This window comes from Apium graveolens, chromosome 11, assembly GCF_009905375.1.
Source record: "Apium graveolens cultivar Ventura chromosome 11, ASM990537v1, whole genome shotgun sequence".
Classification (NCBI taxonomy): Eukaryota; Viridiplantae; Streptophyta; class Magnoliopsida; order Apiales; family Apiaceae; genus Apium; species Apium graveolens.
Genome location: NC_133657.1, coordinates 47,799,246 through 47,823,896, shown reverse-complemented (window position 1 = coordinate 47,823,896; position 24,651 = coordinate 47,799,246). Strand labels below are relative to the sequence as shown.

At 36.9% G+C, this 24,651-nt stretch overlaps 1 non-coding gene across 1 annotated transcript; it reads left to right on the top strand.

The window, feature by feature from the left end:
- Positions 1-24,180: 24,180 nt before the first annotated feature.
- Positions 24,181-24,287, top strand: LOC141699104 (small nucleolar RNA R71). Its single transcript, XR_012565591.1, has one exon. It is a non-coding gene; the product is annotated as a small nucleolar RNA R71 (small nucleolar RNA).
- The last annotated feature ends 364 nt before the right edge of the window (positions 24,288-24,651 follow it).

Here is a 24,651-nt window from a genome sequence, read left to right as displayed (position 1 = left end):
CATACGAATTAGCGTTATCGCCTCATATGCAACACATTCACAATATGTTCCACGTGTCAATGCTTAAGTGATATAATCCGGATTCTAGGCATGTAATAGAATATGAACCGATAGATATCCAACCTGATTTGTCTTTTGTAGAGCAGCCGGTAAGGATTTTAGATCGGCGAGAGAAAGAGTGTTGAGAAATAAGTCTGTATATTTAGTGCGAGTGTTGTGGAGAAATCCTATGGTTGAAGAATCAACCTGGGAACTTGAAATTGAAATGTTAGAGAAATACCCTCATTTGTTTTCGTAGAAGATTCTGAGGACATAATCCTATTAAGGGGGGGAGAATATAACGACCGGGAAATTTACGTTGTATTATATCATATTTATAATAAAATATGTGTATTAATATGTCATTTATATGTGATTAAATGTGTTGAGTCATTAAACCTTAACTGCTACGTGTTACGTGTTATCTGTTTTGATCCAAACGTGTTTTGGATATTTATTGAGTGTTTTATCGTAAATTATATATCTTATATCAAAACCCGTACAGCTCAAAACCATATTTTAAAAGCCCGTATTTCAAACAAAATCATTGGCCCTATTTTGCAAAAAATGCTCCATACCATATCGTTATTCTGAACCCCTAGACGTTTTACAAATTGACCTTTTTCTCGAAAAATGACTTTTCCGGACCCCTTCGGGTACCAAAAACCCCACAAAAATCACATTTTTTATTTTTATATGATCATGAAATTATCATATATCATTTTTCTTTGCATTTTTGTAATATTCACAATTTTTGGGAATTTTTAGCATTTATTTTGTATTTATTAAATATTTAAAAATTCAATATTAATACCCAAAAATTATAAAAATTGGGGCCAAATATTTTTATTAGGAGTGTAATTAGCCCCTTAATTTTATTTAGGGGTATTATTTTACATAGTATAAATAGCTGATTTTTCATTAATTAACTATTAATTAATTATAAAAAAAATCAGAAAATAAACAGAAAATTAAGAAAAGGGGGATTAGGGTTTGTTGGTGAAGAACAGGGCAGAGATTCAAACAAGGATTTGAAGGTGATTCTGTTAACCAAATCGGACATGTAAGTATCCGTTTTGAAGCCTGAGATTCGTAGTTTCTGATTATGTAAATGTTTTTGTTGTTTGATTTCTTGATGTTAAATTCGTATTTTCGGGTTTTAGTTTCGAATTCGGGCTTTTAGTTTGACTGATTGTTAGAAGATTTCGTTGTTAGAAATGCGTAGATCGTTGAATTTGGGATCGAACGACATAGGTTTTGTGTTTATTGGTTTTGGGGTTGTGTTCGCCGGAAAACCGCCGTTAATGGTGGCTGTTCTTCGTGTTGCGGCTTCGAATCGATGAAAAGGGAAGAGGAGAACGTTCTTGTGGTGTTGTCGGTGAAAAATGAAGGAAAATCAGTCTGGAATCGAGCTGTTCGAGGCTGTATGGTCGCCGTTTTTACTCGCCGGAAATTTCCGCCGGGCCGGAATCTGGGCAGCCGGCCGGTTGTTCTTCCCGACCCGATTGGGTTGGGGACGACTCGGTTTGCAACCCGGTTTCGACCCGGGATTGATCCAAAAACCCTAACCCTGAAACCCTATTTTATGTTTCTGGTTATTTTATATATTTATTTTATTTTTCTAAAAATTAGAACTTAGTTTTAGTAATTCTAAAAATTAAATAAAAATCAGTTTTGAATTTTGAAAAATAATATTATTAATTTCTGAATTATTTTGTTAATTTATAAATTCGAATTTAAATATTTATTTAATTATTTATCTAATTATTTATTAGTTATCTAATTAATTAATAATTAGGTAATTAATTAATAAATAAGGATTAAATAATAGGATTAATAATTCGATAATTAGTTATTATTACGAGTAGTGATTCGATAATGAGAGTTATTATTCGAGCAATAATTATTCGAAGAATGTCGTAATAATTAGTTGTATCGTATAATTAAATACCGATAATCGATTGAATCGTATAAATTATAATAATAATCGTAATAATTCAATAATTATACGAGAAAGGTGAATGATACGTACTTATACAAGTAATTGATTGTTGAGTTGGATTATGATTCGAATAATGACTCATTTATTCCATAATTAATGTACCAGTTAATGAGATTGTTATTTATTTATAAATAATCGATCTAATCGAATAAATAACGATGAACTGTAAATATTTGTAATAAATTGTGATTAATCCTAATAATTTGGGATTAATTATTTTAAATTATTAAATAATTATTTATTAATTATTTATTAGATATTTATTTATTAAATATTGAAAAAGTGATTAATTATTTCGATAATTAGTCACATAATTTTCAATAAATCGTAACTTCTTCATTTTAACTCCAAAAATTATAAAAAAAAATTATTTTTGACTTTGATTTTTCTTAAATAATTAATTAAAAATTATTTTGGGATTTAAAAATTGGCAATAATTATTTATATTGAATAATAAATTGAATTATCAGTTTTTAATTGATAATAATTCAACCGTTAGTCCGAATTGAGCGAAACGAAAGCTTGTTGACTCAGAAAAATGAATTCTTCTCACTAAAAATAATATGAAGACCTAATTAATTCTCGAAATTAGTTGACTCTATTGATTGCTTGATTGTCAATCGAAATGCGTGCCGAGACGAGTTCGAAAAATTCCGGAAAAATGGGAACTGAAGAAAAAGGTGATCAATGGAGCAATCGGCGAGTCAATTTTGATTCTAAAAATTATTTTAACTATAAAAACGATTATGTGCTTATGTGTATTATGTGGTTAATCGAGTCTTACTTCCTTATATGTAATATTCGAGTCAGGTATAAGCGTATGGGTAGATAGTAGGAACAAAATGAAGTTGATTTAAGGTGCAACCGAAGTACAAAATGAATTAACCAGTCTATTTTGCTAACAGAAACTAAGCCAGCAAGGCAGGTCAAGTAGGGGACAGACGGAAGTGATTTAATTATAGTAAGTCGCTCAGAAGGCAAGTTTCTCCTCTTTTCTATTTTTCAGAATAGTGATATTCTCTTCATATTATTATTACAATTGCACTCTTTTAATTCTCTTGTACATATTTCATTTCACTTCTTGAGTTATTCTTTTCATTTGAATTCATTAAATATATTCCAATTATTACTCACAATTATTAATATATTTCGGTGATTAGAATATATCAAAGTATACCGATTGTTCTCGTTGCTATTCCAGGGACTAGATAACATTACTTTTGGGGATTAAGTTTACTTAATCCTAAGGACCGGGACATAACCGGATCCTTGAGATGGGCCGTAGTGCCTGGGTGCCCGACGGGATCTATATAGTGAGATATAGATCTGCACTGTATCCTGACTGATCAGCAGGGTATAACTGCGAACTTGAGTCCAGTTTACTTCGTTTACATTCGCCAACAATGGCCTTCTTTTAATTCTTATGAGGTTATATCTTTGCAGATATACCTGGGTTACGGATTCAGTTATATTGCTTTAACTGTGTATATTTTGTAGACTTGTTGAGCAATTTTTGGCTCACCCCTTTTTGTTGTTATTCACCTTATTGTTTCAGTTAAGAAGGAATATGAAACCCGTCAGGACACGAGTGGTAAAGAAGCGGGTCAAGCCTCGGGATCCTCTTATACCCAAGGTGTTGATCCCAATCCAGGAAGAAAGCTTTGAGTTGCCCGAACAGGTGGAGTGTTGATAGATAGTATGTGTGTTTGAATAAAAGTTGAACTTAGTTTAAAATGAGTTAGGTAATGGTTTGTAATAAAGAAATTTGTGATATTCTAAATGTTGGTTTGTAATAAAAGTAGTCAGTGGTTCTTGTTTTTCATACTTCAACCTAAAAAGGTCATGGTAGTGATTAAGGGGTTTAGTTTCATTTCTTTATTATTTATTAATAAGCTTGTACAGGTTTGGTGATTAGCTCGTAACCCCCAGACTTATACCCCGGGTCTGGAGGGCATTACAATAAGGTTGGGCCGGCGCCACTCGACCACTTATGCCACTCCTAGTTCAGATGAAATCCATGACTCTGAAACGTAAAGCTCGTCCCCTCTTTCCCCAAGTAGAAACTTGTTGATACGGCTCCACCAAGAAGTCGTATCTAGTTGTAAAGGAAAACTCACTGATATTTCCCAGGCGATGCCTGTTAATGGATTAACTTATTCCATGAATTTTACTTCCCGAGTGTTGGGTAAGTAATCAAAAACTCTTTTATCAAAACAGCAACCTTGTTGTGAATATAAAAATACATCACGGAGCCGGATCCCTCAGATTTTTAAGCGAGTATTTAAATCCCCTTCGAAAGGATGATCTTAAATTTGAAAATGAGTTTTGGGATCCGCTCTAACTTTCCAAAAATAGTTTTGATAAAGTTTAAAAATAATCTCTGGAAATATTTAAAGTAAGAATGATTTGATCGTATCATTCATTTTCCGAATACTTGGCAAATATTGAAACATTATTCTTTAATAAAATAAAGAATATTATTTAATAAAATAAGTGGAGTCATAAGTCCTCGAATGAATATTTAAACTAATATTCATTTAATAAAATAATATAGAATAAGTTTCATAAGTAGAAACTCTATTCAAATACTTAAACTAGTCTTTGATCGTAATAGGAATCTTATATGAATATTCCAAAAATAATATTCACTTATAATATAAAACTATCGAATAAACCTTATTTCATTAAAAGTTTTGAAAACTATATATATATATATATAATATACTCGGGAACATCGCCTCCCGGTTTAGAAAAATGTTAACCTTTGGGTCCCCTATACTAAGGGTATACGCAACTACTGCTTATCTCTAGCATAGGTATTATACAGTTTATAAGCATTTAAATTGATAATAAAATATCAAGATTTCACAACATGCATATATATATCATATTAACATGATCCAATATATCGCAAGATTTGTTAATAAAAACCATGCACTTATATCAAGATAATGCGTCAATATATTTATATCACAACAACCGTATAATGGGTAGAAAACTTGCCTGAGTGCTCCGGGGTAGACTTAAGCTTAGAGTGGGTCCGGTAACCTATGAACAACAACATAAGCCGGAAATAAACCACGGTCGCTTAAGAAACTAGACTTTATCCACTTAGACCCTAACGTTCGCTTATACGCTTAACGATTCACAAAAGTCGCTCGAGTAACCTCGGCTCCACCATTTTTATAAAATTAACCGTTATGAATTTTAACGCGACTCTTTCACGAATACTCTACCAACTGCCTAACCCACCTTACATAATTGTTTCGTAATCCAATTAGTCTTTTAGGGGCCTTAAACAAGGTTTCAAAGTAAAGTGAGGGGGTAAAGGTTCGTTCGTGAAACCCCGTAACTTAAAACGGTCGTTTCTCCTAAACCGTACATCGGATTCAAGCGAACTGTTGTGCATATGTTGTGTACTTGATGATTTCAGGAACAAAATGCCTAAGTAGATTTTACTTAGTAAAATAATGTAGAACTCGGCGGATAAGAATTATAGTCCCGACGGATAACTCAATATAGTCCTAACGGATGATGATTTATTTATCCATCGAGTGAGTAGCTTATGTAATAATGAGTCCGTAGCACATTTTTGCATTCACCATTGTGTATATTCTGTAAGTAGTATTCAAGTCATGTTGGCTTTAATTAGATATGCAGAATAGGTTGATTAATTATATATAGATGATGTCTTGTAACTCTGCATAAGTGAAATGAAGTCAAGTGCTAGTTTGCTACCCGACAGATAAACTACAATGAAGTCGACGGATGATCAATATCTCGACGGATGATCAACCTCGACGGATGATCATGAACCCGACGGATGAAGAATTCAAATATCAGTTGACAGTGACAACACAGTCACATGCGTTGAGTGGATGCAAATGGAATGTGGTAGCCTATTCAACTGTGTTTTCGAGAACAAAGAAGCATTGTCATTTCCATGCTATTATGAAGATATTCAAAGATGCTGGAATAGAGTAATGAAGTAGCATTGTAATAGATTAGATAGTTTTGTTTTTATTATCTTGTCTTATTACTTTGTAATCTTGGTGATATATAAACTAAGAAGTAGCAAATAGAAACAAGAATCTGAGAAACAACAAGAGAAACATTTGTAAGCAGAATTCTTAGCATTTCTCTGTATTCTCAGCAGTTCATTATTTGTAAGCAGCTGTGAGCATTCCTGCACACAGGGTTCTCTCGATATATAATATATATCTCTAGTGGATTCATTCAAATCCACCAGAAAGTTTTTAAAGACTCTTGTTTTTAATTACTTGTGTTTTGATTCACTTAAGTTTTATTCCGCATTGTGCTAATCAATACACTTATATTTATATTTGAGTTAAAACATTTTATTTCAAGAAAAAGTTTCAAGAATTCCATTCAACCCCCCTTCTGTAATTCTTGTCATATTGTTAAGGGACTAACAATTGGTATCAGAGCAAGCTCTTAACTTACAAAGAGTTTAAAGATCAAAACAAGACAGCAAGATGAACAAGAAGGATGTTGGAGTTAAGATTCCTTTTCTGGATAAAGATAATTACCATCATTGGAAGGTAAAGATGCATCTTCATATGCTTTCTCAAGATGAGGCCTATGTGGACTGCATAGAAAGAGGCCCTCATGTTCCAATGAGAGCTGCAACAGGAAACGAGCCATCAGTCCCCAAGCCAAGGCATGAATGGTCTGATCCTGACATTGAACAAGTCAGGAAGGATAAAAAGGCCATGAATATCATGTTTAATGGAGTTGATGGAGATATGTTTGACAACATTATCAACTGCAAAACTGCCAAGGAAGTTTGGGATGCAATACAGATCATCTGTGATGGCACTGAGCAAGTTAGAGAAAACAAGATGCAGCTCCTGATTCACCAATATGAGCATTTCCATAATGAAGAAAGTGAGTCTCTCACTGACATCTTTAGTAGGTTTCAGAAACTACTAAATGCTCTAAAGTTGTATGGAAGGGTCTATCAAACCAAAGATTCCAATCTGAAATTCCTTAGATCTCTTCCAAAGGAATGGAAACCAATGACAGTCTCACTAAGAAACTCACAAGACTACAAGGAGTTTACTTTGGAGAGACTGTATGGCATCCTGAAAATGTATGAGCTTAAACTAGAGCAGGATGAAAGGATGGAGAGAGGAAAGAAGAAAGGAGGATCCATTGCACTAGTTGCTGAGTTGGAAAAGGAGAAGGAAGTGAATATGGAAGCTGTTGAATCAACTTCAAGGGTCTGTGAGAACAAGGGCAAGGGGCTTGCAGTAGAAAGTGAAGATTCATTGAGCCAAGATGACATGGAGGACATTGATGAACACCTAGCTTTTCTTTCCAGGAGATTTGCCAAGCTCAAGTTCAAGAAGAACGTTGGAGCAGTCAAGCCAATTAGAAACATGGTGGATAAATCAAAATTCAAATGTTTCAAATGTGGCTTGGCAGGGCATTTTGCCAGTGAGTGTAGGAAGTTAGATTACAGTAAGAAAAAGTTTGAGTCTGTGGATTATAAGCAAAAATACTTTGATCTACTCAAGCAAAAGGAAAGGGCTTTTATTACACAAGAAAATGACTGGGCAGCAGATGGTCTGGATGAAGATGAAGATGTCAGCTATGTCAATCTGGCCTTAATGGCCAAGTCTGATGAGACAGAAACAAGTTCCTCAAGCAATCAGATAATTACTAAAAACCTTGCACATTTATCTAAAGCTGAGTGTAATGATGCCATTAATGACATGTCTACAGAGTTATATCATTTGCGTTTTACACTTAAGTCTCTTACTAAAGAAAATGCTAAAATCAAAGAAAACAATTTGTTTTTGAGTGAGAAGAATAATGTGCTTGAGTCTCAGTTTATTGATTTTGAGAAATTAAAAATTGAGTGTAAGATTGCCAAGGAGGAATTAACCGAGTCCTTGAAAAAGGAAGAAATTTTGAGGAAGCAGCTCGAGCGTGAATAAGAGGTGATTAAGGCATGAAAAACATCAAGGGATGTCCATGCTCAAATCACCAAAGTTTAAGGAATCGAGTCCTTCTGTGATGAATCCTGGAAAAAGAACAAAGAGAAACTAGAACCTAGTTTGGTAGATGGACTGCTAACAGATGTAGACTCGACGGATGATGAGGATCATCCGTCGGATAACAAAAAGTGTTATCCGTCGAATGATGAAAATCACCATCCGTCGGCTGTGAGCAAGCCCATCAGTAAAGCCAAACTAGTTAAGCCGAATGAGAAGTATGGGTCTGTTTCTAAGAACTTTGTTTCAGGAGAGTCGAGTCAAGTTAAGAAAGGGAAAAAGGTTAATTTTGGTCACATGACTGTCAAACAGTTAAGTGATAGACTTGAAAAGATTGAGGTAAAAACAAAGACTAAAAGGAAAAACAATAGGAATGGTAAAGTAGGGATTAACAAACACAATAACTACACACCTGATAAATATGCTCATAGAAAAATCTGTGTCAAGTGTGGTAGTGTAAATCATCTGTCTGTTAATTGCAAATCTGCCATGCCTACTTCCATGTCTGTGCAACCTCAATTTCCTATCATGAATGCCATGCCTCCCATGCCTGTTAATGATATGTCTACACAGAACATGAATGCACAGTTTGCTAATATGCCATTTGCACCTAATCCTTATTATGCTGCATATAGTATGCCTCAAATGCCATTTAGCATGCCTTACTGGAATAAAATATTTACACATAGCATGCCATTTCCTGTTAGTCATAATATGCATGACAATTATGTTGAAATGAATGGTTTCAAAGGCCCAACTCAAATGACCAAGGATGAATCTGAAATCCCTAAACCAAATGAGATAAAGCCTAAGAAACAGAAAAGAAAGCTAACAAGGAAGGACCTAAGGAAACTTGGGTACAAAAATCAACTTGATTTGATTTTGATGTGTGCAGGGAAACAGAAAGAATCTTTGGTACTTGGATAGTGGTTGTTCAAGACACATGACTGGTGATTTTACCCTGCTCACAGAGTTTAAGGAGAGAGCTGGTCCTAGTATTACTTTTGGAGATGACAACAAGGGTTATACTGTGGGATATGGATTGATTTCAAAGGACAATCTCATCATTGAGGAGGTTGCTTTAGTGGATGGTCTCAACCACAATCTGTTGAGTATCAGCCAGCTTTGTGATAAAGGCAATTCAATAACCTTTAACTCAGAAGCCTGTGTTGTGACTAATAAAAGAAGCAACAAAGTGGTTCTCACTGGTGTGAGAAAAGGAAATGTGTACCAAGCTGATTTCAACTCATCTAATGCAGAATATGTAACTTGTCTTCTCAGTAAAGCAAGTCAGGATGAAAGCTGGCTAAGGCACAAGAAGCTATCCCACTTAAACTTCAAGACCATGAATGAGCTAGTAAAGAAAGAACTGGTCAGAGGCATTCCTCTAGTGGAGTTTTCTAAGGATGGACTGTGTGATGCCTGCCAAAAGGGGTAGCAGATTAAAGCATCATTCAGGAAGAAACTTGATTCAACAATTTAAGAGCCTTTGCAACTGCTTCACATGAATTTGTTTGGACCAGTCAATATATTGTCCATCTCAAGGAAAAGATTTTGCCTAGTAATTGTAGATGATTTCTCAAAGTTCTCTTGGACATATTTCCTAAAGTCTAAAGATGAGGCTAGTGAAATCATCATCAATCACATAAGGCAAGTCAATAATCATCCTGATTTCAAGGTTAGAAGAATCAAGAGTGACAATGGAACTGAGTTCAAGAATTCTGTCATGAGAGCATTTTGTGAGGAAAATGAGATTCTGCATGAGTTTTCAGCAGCAAGGACTCCACAACAGAATGGAGTAGTGGAAAGGAAGAACATATCACTTATTGAAGCTGCAAGGACAATGCTTGAAGAATCAAAGTTACCAACATATTTTTGGGCTGAAGCTGTAAATAATGCATGTTACACTCAAAACATTTCTCTGGTTAATCAAGCAAGATGCATGACTCTCTATCAATTGTTCAAGAACAAGAAGCCAACTCTTAACTTTCTTCATATCTTTGGCTGTAAATGCTATATTCTGAGAAATCAAACTAATCAAAATAGGAAGTTTGATGCTAAAGCAGATGAAGGAATTTTTGTTGGATATGTTGTTGGTAAAGCATATAGAGTCTATAATCTAAGAACCAACATTGTTGTGGAATCAATACATGTTGTGTTTGATGATAAAAAGATTGAAGGACTGAAAGATGGAGATTACCATGAGAGCCTCAAATTCGACAATGTGGAGATGGTTAGTGATGATGAAAGTGATCAAGAGAATGTATCTAAGGATAATGCAGATAAATCTACCACCAATGAAGCACAAAACTCAACATATGTCGAGTTGCATAATGCTTCATCTGTCGGGAGATAACCAGCTTCATCCATCGGTACTCAAAATTCACCATCCGTCGGGTTATCAAAAGGAGCTGGAAGTCAAGATAGATCACCTATAGAAAGCTCCCATTTCTCAAATCAAAGATCCACAAACTCAGGGGGAGTTTCTAACAATCAAAACTCAATTACACATCAAGACAACAATGAGGTTTCTTCATCTAAAGCTAATCTACCTCAACAAAGGAAATGGACAAAGGATCACCCCCTTTGAGCTTATCATTGGTGATGTTTCTTCTAGAGTTCAAAGAAGAAGAGCAACTCAAGAAGAATGTCTATACAACAGTTTTCTTTCCAAGGAAGATCCAAAGAAGGTAGAAGAAAATTTGTTGGATCCTGATTGAATTTTAGCTATGCAGGAGGAGCTAAACCAATTTGAAAGGAATAATGTATGGAAGCTGGTGCCCAAGCCTAAAGGAAAGAATCCAATAGATTCCAAGTGGGTATTCAGAAACAAGATGGATGAAAATGGCATAGTAGTCAGGAACAAAGCTAGATTGGTTGCTAAGGGCTATTGTCAGCAAGAAGGAATAGATTTTTATGAAACATTTGCTCCTGTTGCAAGACTTGAAGCCATCAGAATCTTCTTAGCCTATGCAGCCCATGCCAATTTCAAGGTCTATCAAATGGATGTCAAAAGTGCCTTTCTGAATGGAGATTTGGAGGAAGAATTTTATGTCAATCAACCTCCTGGTTTTGAAGATCCAGATTTTCCAGAACATGTCTATTATCTTTTGAAAGCACTTTATGGACTGAAGAAAGCACCTAGAGCTTTGTATGACACTTTATCAAAGTTCCTTTCAGAAAATCACTTCACAAGAGGTACTGTAGATAAAACTTTATTTTTCAGAAATGTTAATGGCTCTAGCATACTTGTTCAAATTTATGTAGATGATATTATTTTTGGCTCTACACATGAGAAACTTTGCAAACATTTTGCCAAATTGATGCAAAGTAAGTATGAAATGAGTATGATGGTAGAACTCACTTACTTTCTTGGCTTACAAGTTAAGCAAGTTAGTGATGGAATATTCATTAGTCAAACTAAATATATTTTTGATCTTTTAAAGAAGTTTGATCTAATGGATTGCACATCTGCAAAAACTCCCATGGCCACAGCAACTAAGCTTGAATTAAACACTACTGAAAAGTCTGTGGATATTTTAAGGTATAGAGGCATAGTTAGCTCACTTCTGTACTTAACAGCTAGTAGGCCAGATATAATGTTTGCTACATGTTTATGTGCTAGATTTTAGGCCGATCCTAGAGAATCTCACTTAATAGATATTAAGAGAATTTTCAGATATCGCAAGGGAACACCAAACCTTGGCATTTGGTACCCTAGAGATTCTGTTTTTGATCTAACTGGTTATTCAGATGCAGATTATGCACATTGTAGAATTGATAGAAAGAGTACAACATGAACCTGTCAATTTCTAGGAAACACGTTGTGTCCTGGTTCAGTAAAAAGCAAAATTCAGTTTCTACTTCTATAGCTGAAGCTGAATATATTGCTGCGGGAAGTTGTTGTGCACAGATTTTATGGATGAGAAATCAATTGCTAGACTATGGTTTGCAAGTTGAGAGGATTACTATCTTCTGTGATAACACAAGTGCAATTGCCATCACTGAAAATCCAGTACAATATTCAAGGACAAAGCACATAGATATCAAGTACCATTTCATAAGGGAACATGTAATGAATGGTACTGTGGAACTACATTTTGTTCCCAGTGAGAAGCATCTTGCAGATATCTTTACCAAGCCATTGGATAAATCCACATTTTCATGGTTGGTAAGTGAGTTAGGTATGCTTAATTACTCTTAAATCTATCTGAGTTAATTTGCAAGTTGGAATGCAGCCAGAAATTTAATTGATTTTTCAGTCTTGGATGAAATTTTGGCTAAGTCAAAATTTACATCTCGACGGATGACCCTTATCCATCGAGTTTGGTCATCCATCGAAATATAATTTGCTAATAAAAATCAATTACTTTTCTGGAATATTTTATGTCTCGACGGATAACAGTTTATCCTCATCCATCGAATTGTCTTAATCTCAGCCGTTTATTCCATGTACATTATCCATCGAGTATACTTACAGTTTGTAAGCATAACACGACGGATAATGAGTGGAATTTTTACAGTTTATTTTTAAACGGCTATTTTAGGCAATTTTTATTGGTTACTTTATTTTACTTTATTATTTTTATCAGTTATTTTTGAGATAGTATAAAAGCTTATTTCATTGCAATTGCTTTTCTTTTATTATTCTCAATTCAAGTGCTCTAATTTCATCTTCTTTCAAACCACTTACTCTCTTTCTCTTCAAGCTCTTATTCTCTAAAAATGGCACATGTTGGAAAGATTATGTCTCAAACTGGGTTCATTTATGAGAAGAACAATTTCACTGCATTAGTGAACAAGGGTATTCAGCAATCAGATGCCTATCACAAGATGATGGACTTTGTAAAGAATTGCAAGCTCAATTATGCCATGCTGGAATCACCCACAATCTTCTGTGAAGTTGTTGAAGAGATGTGGACCACAGCTATCTATAACTCTACAGATAAGACCATCACTCTAACCATTAAAGGTAAAGAATTCTGTATAAATACTGATGTGATAAAAGCATGTTTCAAAATTCCTGATAACAATGTGACTTCACCACACACTGACACTGATATCGTCAGTATGCTTAATTCCATGCACTATGCACTTCTACTTCTAAACTGAGTGATATTAGGAGAATGGGTCTTAGGAAAGAGTGGAGTTTCTTGTGTGATGTAGTTACAGAGGTTTTCTCAGGAAAGATCATTAATTTTGATTCAGTGAATATTTCCATGCTTAACATGCTATACATGCTAGTTACAGATAAATTTTATAATTTCAGTGATCTTGTCTTGTTTGAGTTAGGTTTTAAATTAGGGGAGTTAAATAAAAGAGGTAAAAATGTGTACTATGCTAGATTTCTTATGTTATTTGCTAACCACCTCTGTGAAGAGATTGTGCTTGAGAACCCAAACAACAAACTGGATTTTTGGGTTCAAGAGAGAAGGCTCATTGCAGATTTGAATAGGGCCAATCATCACAAGGATGTGCCAATGTTCTACTTTCCTGTAATGCAAGCACCTCAGGTAAGTGAGGTAAGTTCATCCATCCCTACAACTATTCCAACCTCCATAATTTCTTTGAGTTCAAGAGTAGCTATGACAACTGTGCCAATGACCAAACAGTTGCCTACCAAAGCTGCCAAACCTACTATTATTTCAAAATCTAAATCAAAGAAAGCCCCCTCTGGTATCTCCCAAAAGATGCCAGTTGAAAAATCCACTAAAGCCAAAGAGGGGAGTGTGAAAGAGGGTAAGTTAGGTGAGGGAAGGGGTGAACATAAAAGAAACCCCAAGAATAAGGTTGGAGAGTTGAGTGAGTCCCAGCCTAGCTACACTGCAGTTTCCCAACAAACTGCAGTGCTTAAAAAGGACAAAAGCTCATTTCTAGCTGCATCCTCCCAAAAGGATGTAGCTATTGAACAAAGCTCTCAACCAAGAGCACAGGCCAAGAGGGTTAGGGATACAAGCTCACCCCAAACTTATTCCAGAAAGAAGAAATCAAAAACCTTTGGGGATGCACAGGGTACACACACAGTGCAAACTGGTGCTAAAGACACAGTCACTGCACCTTCACAAATTCAGCTTGATGTGGCTCCAATAAATGTGGAGTCACAGCCAAAATCTCTAGTTATAGAAGCACCTCAAACACCATACTCACCAACAAATTCTCTAGATGTGGATATGATAAACACATCAATTCCTGATTCTCCTTCTTTAACTCTGTTGGGGAAGCCAAAATCTAGTGTAAGTGAGCATCATCTTTTAGATGATTTGTTGGTTCACTTGCCAATTCTTTCAGGAACTGTTGTGTCATCTGTGCCTAAAATATCTTCAATCAGCACAGTGTCAACAATAGTTTCTATTCCCAGCTCATTCATTTCTACTCTCTCGACGGATATTGCTCATCCGTCGAGTAGTGATTGTATCCCGACGGATAAGCCTAACAGCAGTTTTCCGTCGGATAGCAAAACCACTCACTCGATGGATATCACTCATTCGTCAAGTATCTCTGCACAACTTCAAATTTCAATTCTTTCAAGTGCAGAAGATTTAGTAGTTGTACAGTCACTTTTAGGATTGAGAGAGAAGAGTGTTTTGAGTGAGAGTCTGGGTTGCTCCTAGGAAAAAGGAGAGGAAATGAGTGAAAATATGTAATACATTTCTTCAGGATTGACAAAAGTGAGTGAGAGGAGTCCCACCTTAGAAGGTGAAGGTGAGGGTGTGAGGGTGGGGAGCCAGGGTGAGATCCTGATGCAACAAAAGAGAGAAAATGAGAGAAATACAGGTACTGGAGCAATATGGATGGATGTCATTGCTAGTGAGTCAATGAATACCCAGGATGCAGACAGGGAAGGACTATCTCAGCATCCTAAAGCTGTTATAGATTCCACTTCTCTTGATGCTGAGGCATTTACTCACCCTATTCTAGCTTATCAAATTCTAGCTGAACAGGGCAATGAAAATGCAGAAAGGATGCTCAATCTGGTGCATACCACCCAGTCTATGCAAAGGGCTAAGGATGCCATCACAGCTTTGCCTTCTACAGCTGGTGATGTGGACTATGAGACTGGGGGTTCAGCTGATTTCTTTGGAGATGGGAGTGGGGATAGTGAAGATGAAGCAATGGACATAGGGGGAGAAGTAGGCTCAAGCTCAAGGTCAGGTATGCCATTATGGGCATTCTCAAAGCACTGTGATGAGCATTACTTCAAGACAACCCTTATCCAGTTAAATAATCAAACTCACACTGCTCTTCAAACCACTATCAATTCTAGCACCAAGAAGCTCCTTCAGGCACATCTATCCTCCATGCAAATTCAGCAAATCCAGGGTTTCCAGCATGCTAGAGATGTGAACACCATGAAGGGTGATATTGAGGAGATGAAGAAGGCCATTTCAGATAAAATAGATTCTAAACTTCCAGACACTGCAATGATTGACATCAAGAGGCAATTAAGGAAAAAATCTGATCTTGCAACCAAGATAGAATCCTTGGATACAAGAGTGTCAGCTTGGAAGCATCTTTGACTGCCATTCATCTCCATCAAGCCCAACAGACTGATCTACTTCAAAAACTGGCGACAGCTCAAACCTCCTCCACAACTCAACTTGATGATAACAAAAAGGGGGAGAAAGGACCAAGTGAGGGGGAGAAGCTTCAGATACAAATCAGTAAAGTAATTGTGCCTTCAATTACTATCGAAAAGCCACCAGTTACAGATGGTATAGATCTGATTCAAGCAGCGGCAGCCAACTTGAAAGTTGCTGAGAAGGAAAAGTTGAGTTTGGTCAACTGGGAGAAGATTGATGAGGAGATACAGAAGAAGTTTGAACTTGTCAAGGAGCCAGTTAAGTCATCCATCCATCACTCTCAAGTCAAGCAAATTGGTGTGAATGAGATGAGCATGAACTATCTGGAAAGAGGACAATCTTCCCACATCAAGTCTCCAAAGGCAGAAATGATTCTTAAACCAAGGGCAAACTACTCTAAATCATCTTTGAAGAACCCCTTGGACACTGTGTATGAGACACCCAAGCCTGATGAGAAGAAGCTTCTGTCAAGATCAATTGCCTTCTATAAAGATTCAGCTGATTCAGCTTCTAAAAGGAGGATTGCTAAGATTTTCAGAAATGGGAAAGAAATTTGTGTGGTGGCTGGACATCCTCAATTTGCTCAAGCAAAGAGAGAAGAAAAAGCTAGATTGAAGCAGGAAAAGAAGCAGGATGCTCTAGATGCTAAAAAGGCTAAACAGAAGAAAGAGCATATTGTTATCTTTGCCAAGCTACATGCTGTAAATTCATCACAATAAATACCCTCTCAACCATCTGAAGCTACTGAATCAAGGAAGCAAGTTGAAGAACAGAATAAATTTCCAAGAAAGAAAGAATTGGCTAAAAGAACTAAAAGGAGACTGAATATTGTTGACAAGGAATTGGAAGATCAATTTCCTAAGGAATCCACACCAGCTACAACTCAAGCAACAAAGCCCTCTATGATATTTGAAGACATAAGGGTGGTGGATCCCTACAGGAATATTTATGGTGAACCTATTGTGCCAAAGGATGAGCCAATAGAATGGGAGAACATGCCAATTCCAGACTTCAATCTACCAATCCTCAGCAAGCCAAAAAGGATAAAGTCAAGAGCAGTCAAGAAAGTGAAGTTGTCACCTCTCAAATCCAAATCTATAGTCAAAGTTCAGCCCAAAGTCAATAGGGGAGACTATCTGTACTTGTGTGACATCAAAGAATTTTCTGTTCTAAATCTCTATCTGGATGAACTAGATGAAGTAAGAGGTATTGATGCATACAGAAACCTACCTGAAAGGTTAGTGTTCAAGTACAAAGGAGGAAAGGAGATTCAGAGGCCACTTCACAGGATTCGTCAAGAGAGCCAAGCTGTACAGATTAAAGTTTATTCATCCTTCAAGAAGAACTTTGGGTTCAATATCACTGCAAGAAGACTAGTATTGAAGAAGATTGAAGAACTAAGGAGTATTAGAGCTAAAGATGCACTCCCAAAGACTCTAATCATCCCATACACAGGGAGAAGAGTGCATTTAAGGCCCTACTGGCTGATGGAGTTCACAAATGACAAAGGTGTGAGAAGATTCTTCAGATTAGAAGACCAATTGAGCATCTCTAGCAATGAGACTCTTTTGGAAATGCAAGGAAAGCTAAATCTCTCAGAATCTGATGAACTGGAATTCCACAGGCAACTCCAAAATCAGATTGATGAAAACAACAGAAAGCTTGGAAGAAGATCCAGACCTTCAAGAAACTAGATAAATCTGCTCAGGCTAGAGGAGCATCTTGAAAATGACTGTGAGCAAAACTTTGTACATTTTGTTATCTGAAGCACTTTTCAGTATTATCTACTTTCTTTTAAAGTTGTATGTTTAGGGTGTTTTGTTATCATCGAGTATCTCTTAATTTATGGCTACAATTCCAGTAGACATAAATTGGGGGAGATTGTTGTGCATATGTTGTGTACTTGATGATTTCATGAACAAAACACCTTAGTAGATTTTACTTAGTGAAATAATGTAGCACTCGACGGATAAGAATTATAGTCCCGACGGATAACTCAATATAGTCCCGAAGGATGATGACTTATTTATCCATCGAGTGAGTAGCTTATGTAATAATGAGTCCGTAGCACATTTCTGCATTCACCATTGTGTAGATTCTGTAAGTAGTATTCAAGTCATGTTGACTTTAATTAGATATGTAGAATAGGTTGATTAATTGTACATAGATGATGTCTTGTAATTCTGTATAAGTGAAATGAAGTCAAGGGCCAGTTTGCTACCCGACGGATAACCTACAACGAAGTCGACGGATGATCAATATCTCGACGGATGATCAATGTCGACAGATGATCATGAACCCGACGGATGAAGAATTCAAATATCAATTGACAGTGACAACACAGTTACATGCGTCGAGTGGATGCAAATGGAATGTGGTAGCCTATTCAACTAGGTTTTCGAGAACAAAGAAGCATTGCCATTTCCATGCTATTATGAAGATATTCAAAGATGCTGGAATTGAGTAATGAAGTAGCATTGTAATAGATTAGATAGTTTTGTTTTTATTATCTTGTCTTATTACTTTGTAATCTTGGTGATATATAAACCAAGAAGTAGCAAATAGAAACAAGAATCTGAGAAACAACAAGAGAAACATTTGTAAACAGAATTCTTAGCATTTCTCTGTATTCTCAGCAGTTCATTATTTGTAAGCAGCTGTGAGCATTCCTGCACACAGGGTTCTCTCGATATATAATATATATCTCTGGTGGAATCATTCAAATCCACCAAAAAGTTTTTAAAGACTCTAGTTTTTAATTACTTGTGTTTTGATTCACTTAAGTTTTATTCCGTATTGTGCTAATCAATACACTTATATTTATATTTGAGTTAGAATATTTTATTTCAAGAAAAAGTTTCAAGAATTCCATTCAACCCTCCTTCTGTAATTCTTGTCATATTGTTAAGGGACTAACATGAACCACATACCAAAATGAAGCTTACAACACGATCTAGCTAAACATGGCAAAGTTACAGATTGGTCAGTGAGCTTTCTGTCCCGAACACTATGTACAAGCAGTTGAATAAAATGGGCATTACGACGGCTATGTTTACGCGATTACCAAGTTTCTCACTACACCAAAACCTCACCAAACAACCCACAATTATTAACACATCAAAACCTCAACTAAATAATACTATACCAGTCCTTATTCTCCATATTTTTCATCTCAAACAACCACAATCAAGTTCTATTAACTATAACAAGATTCATTCACCAAATCACTCCAAATTCAAATCAAACTACTAATAATCAAAGATCATGCTTCTCATTTAGAAAACCAACCATCAAACTCACTAATAATCAAAGTAAAGGCTATGGTTTGAAGTTTATACCTTCCTTGGGAGGTGTTAAGTTGCTAGGAAGCCTTAGGGAGCCTCCTACAAGCTTGATCTTTCCAAAGAAATCAAGAACACAAAGTTAGGCTTTGAAGTTTCTAAAAGTCTGATTGAAAGAACTGTAAAAATGAGAGTCTTAACATGCTTATTTGGAAGAAACTTGTGAATAAGCGTTGTAGGCCATCTCAATACCTTTCCAACGAGCTATAGAACACAACATTTGAGTGAGTATTGAAGGAGATATGGCAGTTTGAAGTTGTTGGGTTTGTTTTGGCCGAGAGCTTTGTTCTTGGAAGCAATAGTCAACTCTCCTTCTTTTTGTTTTATGAAATAATGCTTGGTTGCTTCTCTTTTTGTCTTAGCAAATGATTTAAATTTTTTACCATGGTTAATTTTGCATGGTCCAAAATCAACCAACAAAACAAAATCCCTTTGTCATGCTTATGTCATCAAACTTGTGTCATCTTTTTACACTTGTCTTCCGTTTGTGGTATGATGACATCACCACCCACTAACCTCTTTGATTAACCCTTAATTACTTGGCTAATGACCGCTTATCTTTTATACGGTTCGCTTAACTTTCGTTCTCGTTCGTCGTATGAGGGATCATATCCGGGATCTTATTACTTGGATTCCCCTAAACCTTTCTCAATATTTTATATTCCTTTTTTGATCCTCTCTTATAATCCTTGAATTTAAATCCTTTTAATCATGTTACCTTATACTCAATTCTTTCGGTATCTGGTGGATTTTCGGGAAAAAATCAAAGTGTCCGGATTCGAATTCTGACGACCTTTACATACACTCATTTACTTTATGGAATACCAATACGATATCAGAATTTCCATAACAGTACTCCTATATAGTGTTGTCTGATAATTTTCCTTAATTAGCATCATCAGCAAAAAGTTACTATTCATCAGTGTTTTAAAAATTCCAAAAATTGGGGTTATTACAAAGAAGATCCACCAAACTCGTCATCATGATCATCGCGATGTGCTCCTTGTAATTGACAAAATAATAAAGGAATTAAATGATACGTATTACGTATAACAAACTAACTACGCCATTCAAAGTTATAAAAAAACTGAAATTCAAGCTTCTCTAATTAAAATACCTCGGAGCTATCCCCCTGCTGTGATGCATTCACCTCTGCCACTGCACAAGCCAGCTCCTCAGGATCAAGAGCTTCCGGATGGCCTCCTAGTATATGAAAAAGCTTCGGATCTCGACATATAGCCCTCACACAATCAGCCGGAGTATGAACAGATGGATGGATCGATGACTGTGAAGACTGTGTGGTAAATGAGGAGCCACATATGGATGGGCGTCGTCATTATCCTTGATCTTTGACATAGTACTGCTTCACTTTAGATGTCGCCTCCTACAAGTCCTAATCAAAATATGAACGCTCAGTGCTCTTAGGATAGCGCTCATCAAATAAACGTCGATAATCCTCCTATCATCATTTTACTGATTTGATTTCAGGCTACTAATTTTAGTCTAAACACTTCAAAACAAACTGATGCGCATCCTTAAACAATGTAGGCGGCCTCCATAAATAGTCGAATGACAGTCTTGAAAGATACCCTCCGTCTCACTATACATAATACATCTCGTAGTGATGTGATCCGTTCCTTGTCGAAATAAGAACGGCTCATCCCACATGTACCACTTTACTTCATGAAGAAACTTCTTTCTTTGAGCATAAGTCAAGTCCGGAGGCATAACGTTGCTCACAAGGTAATTCACAATGTCTGCGAACCACGGTTCTTCTACTTGCACCCCAAACAACTGCTCATCGGGAAAAGACTCATTTATCAATGTCTTATCATGTGAAATTGTACCTGGATCTTCTAAACGAGAGAGACGATCAACAACTTGATTCTCATTACCTTTTCTATCCTTGATCTCCAGTTCAAACTCTTGTAGTAAAAGAACCCATCTAATCAATCTAGGCTTCGAGTCCTTCTTCGAGACGAGATAGCTAATAGCAGCGTGATCAGCGAAGACTGTCACCTTCGTCCCAAGCAAATAAGATCTAAACTTCTCAAAACCATAGACAATGGCCAATAGCTCTTTCTCAGTTGTGGTGTAGTTCAGTTGAGAACCATTGAGGGTTTTACTAGCATAATATACCACATGAAATACATTATTCTTCCTCTTCCCAAGAACCACTCTAACTGCATAGTTACTCGCATCACACATCATTTCAAAAGGTTCATTCCAATCAAGTGCAGTTATGACAGGTTCCGTGATCAAGCTCTTCTTTAAGCTCTCAAAAGCAGCCATCAAACTTGAAAGGGACATCTTTCTCTAATAGATTGTACAATGGTTTAGAGATTTTAGAGAAATCCTTGATGAAACGCCGATAGAAACCCGCATGACCAAGAAAACTGCGGATTCCCTTAATAGAAATTGGTGGAGGAAGGTTTTCAATGACCCCCACCTTGGTTTTGTCCACCTCAAGACCTTTACTAGAGACCTTGTGCCCAAGAATGATGCCATGTTGCACCATAAAGTGACATTTCTCCCAGTTGAGAACCAGATTGGTCTCAACATACCTTTTAAGAAATGCGCCAAGATTTTGCAAGCACTCGTCGAAAGAATCCCCGAACACAGAAAAATCGTCCATGAACACATCCATATTCTGACCAATCATGTCAGAGAAGATAGTCATCATGCATCTTTAAAATGTCACAGGTGCACCACATAACCCAAAAGAAACTCTGCTGAAGGTAAAAGTACCAAACGGACAAGTGAAGGTAGTTTTTTCTTGATCTTTTGGAGCAATGCAGATCTGATTATAGCCCGAATAGCCGTCTAGAAGACAATAGTATTTGTGCCCAGCCAACCTGTCGAGCATCTGATCAATGAAAGGAAGTGGAAAGTGATCCTTCCTTGTGGCTTTATTCAGCTTTCGATAATCCATGCACACTCTCGACCCTGTGACTGTTCGAGTCGGGATGAGCTCACTCTTTTCATTAGCAACCATTGTGATGCCTCCTTCTTCGGCACACACTGAATTGGGCTAACCCAAGAACTATCAGAAATATGATAAATGATTCCTGCGTCAGCCACTTAAGAATTTTCTTCTTCACGACATCCTTCATGATAGGATTTAACCTCCTCTATTGCTCAACTGTTGGCTTACTTCCTTCCTCCAGCAGAATTTTATGCATGCAATAAGAAGGGCTGATTCCCTTAATATCTACTATAGTCCATCCATTTCTGACTTGAACTCTCTCAGAATTCTCAAAAGCTTTTCCTCATCACTACCTGAAAGGTCAGATGCAATAATAACAGGCAAAGTAGATGCATCACCTAAAGCCACATATCTTAAGTGTTCAGGCAAAGGAAGCTCGAGTGTAGGAGCTTCCTCAATAGATGGCTTGAGACACATCTCAGCATTTTTGAGTTCTGAAAATCCAAGAGATTCAAAAGGCATATCCAGCCTTCGCTTCCAAGGAGAAGCATTCAAATACTGCAAGTGCTCATCACCTTCATCATCTTCACTATTTGCATCCCCCGTCAAGGCTTTCTCTAGGGCATCAGACCTTAGTATTTCTTCAAGTTCTGAAGTAACCATAAAATCGACCAATTCCATTTTTAAGCAATCCTCTTCATCAGTAGGAAATTTCATGGCATTGAAAACATTAAAGGTCACATCCTGAGCCTGTACTCGCATAGTGAACTCACCCTTCTACACATCAATCAAGGTTCGGCCAGTAGCCAAGAATGGTCTTCCCAAGATTATGGGAATCTTTTTATCCTCCTCGAAATCAAGAATTACAAACTCTGCAGGAAAGATGAGTTTGTCCACCTTGACCAAGACATCCTCCACAATGCCTCGTGGATATGTAATAGAAAGATCGGCCAACTACAAGGACATATATGTAGACTTTGGATCAGGTAAACCCAAATTCTTGAACATAGACAAAGGCATCAGATTGATGCTAGCTCCCAAATCATATAAACACTTGTCGAACGACAAGTTTCCGATGGTACAAGAAATAGTGAAACTTCCAGGATCTTTAAGCTTCAGAGGCAACTTTTGCTGCAGCACAGCACCGCATTCCTCCGTAAGAGAAACGGTCTCTAAGTTATCGAACTTCACTTTCCGAGAGAGAATACCTTTCATTAACTTCGTGTAGCTAGGAATCTGTTCAAGAGCTTCAGCAAAAGGTATGTTGACGTAAAGTTTCTTGAAAACTTCCAAGAACTTAGTAAATTGCTTATCCAACTTCTACTTCTGTAAACTTTTAGGAAAAGGAGGTGGAGGATAGACCTGTTTTTCCCCTGTATTACCCTCAGGAGGAGTATTCATAAGAGATTTCTTCCTTGGTTCCACCTCGGCATCCTTTAGCACCTCATCTTTAGCCACGACTTCATTTTCTGAAACTTGAGATTTTTCAGGGTTTGCAACCTTCCCAAACCTCAATGTAATTGCCTTAACCTTCTCTTTTGCTTCCCTCTTGCATGGAGCTTCAGTGTCACTAGGGAGTGTACCAAGTTGTCGATTCAACAAAGCATTGGCAATCTGCCCAATTTGATTCTCCAGAGTCTTGATGGAAACTACTTGGCTCTTGCACATGAGCCTCAACTCCTCTAGTTCAGATTTTACATTAGATTGACTTGTACTTCCATGTGCTAGTTGTTGAAGTTGGAGTTGTTGTCTTGGTGCAAATTGCGGTTGTTGAAAACCAGGAGGGTTGAATTATTTTGTTGTATACTGCTGATAAGGCTGTTGCACCGCATTCTGATTGTTGCTCCAGCTGAAGTTAGGATGATTGCGGTTGTTGGGATAATAAGTGGCTAGAACTGGTTGTTGCGTCCTCTAAAAGTAGCTTATAAACTGAGCTGATTCACTAGAAATAGCACACTGCTCAGTTTCATGCGCACCTGCACAAAGCTCACAAACACTTGTGATCCGATTAACTCCATAATTAGTCAAAGATTCCACCTTCATCATTAAAGCCTTAAGCTGAGCAGCTATAGCAGTAGCTGTATCCACTTCCAGAATTCCTGCTACCTTGCCTTGAGGTAGTCTCTGAGTTAGGTTATGGTATTCATTAACAGCCATCAGTTCAATCAACTCATAAGCTTCATCATAGCTCTTAGCCCATAAGGCTCCACCTGATGGTCTAGACTGTGCTCCTAAACCATTATAAAAACAGTTGATAATCATCCAGTCAGGCATCCCATTATGATGATACTTCCTAAGCATCTCCTTATAACTCTCCCAAGCTTCACATAAAGACTCTCCCGATTGCTGCACAAATTGAGTAAGAGCGTTCCTGATTGCACCTGTATTTGCCATAGAGAAGAATTTAGTAAGAAATTTCTGAGCAAGATCTTCCCAAGTAGTGATAGAACCTACTGGTAGAGAATGCAACTAGCACTTAGCTTTATCCCTCAGAGAGAATGGGAAAAGCCTCATCTTAACAGCATCTTCAGAAATATTGTTGAATTTGAAAGTGTCACAGATCTCGATGAAATCTCTAATGTGCATGTTGGGATCTTCCGTTGGAGAACCCCCAAACTGGACTGAATTCTGCACCATCTGAATCGTGCTAGATTTGATTTCAAAAGTATTAGCCGCGATGGTTGGTCACAATGCTAGATTGAATGTCATTAATCTTCGGTTGAGAAAAATCCATCAAAACGTT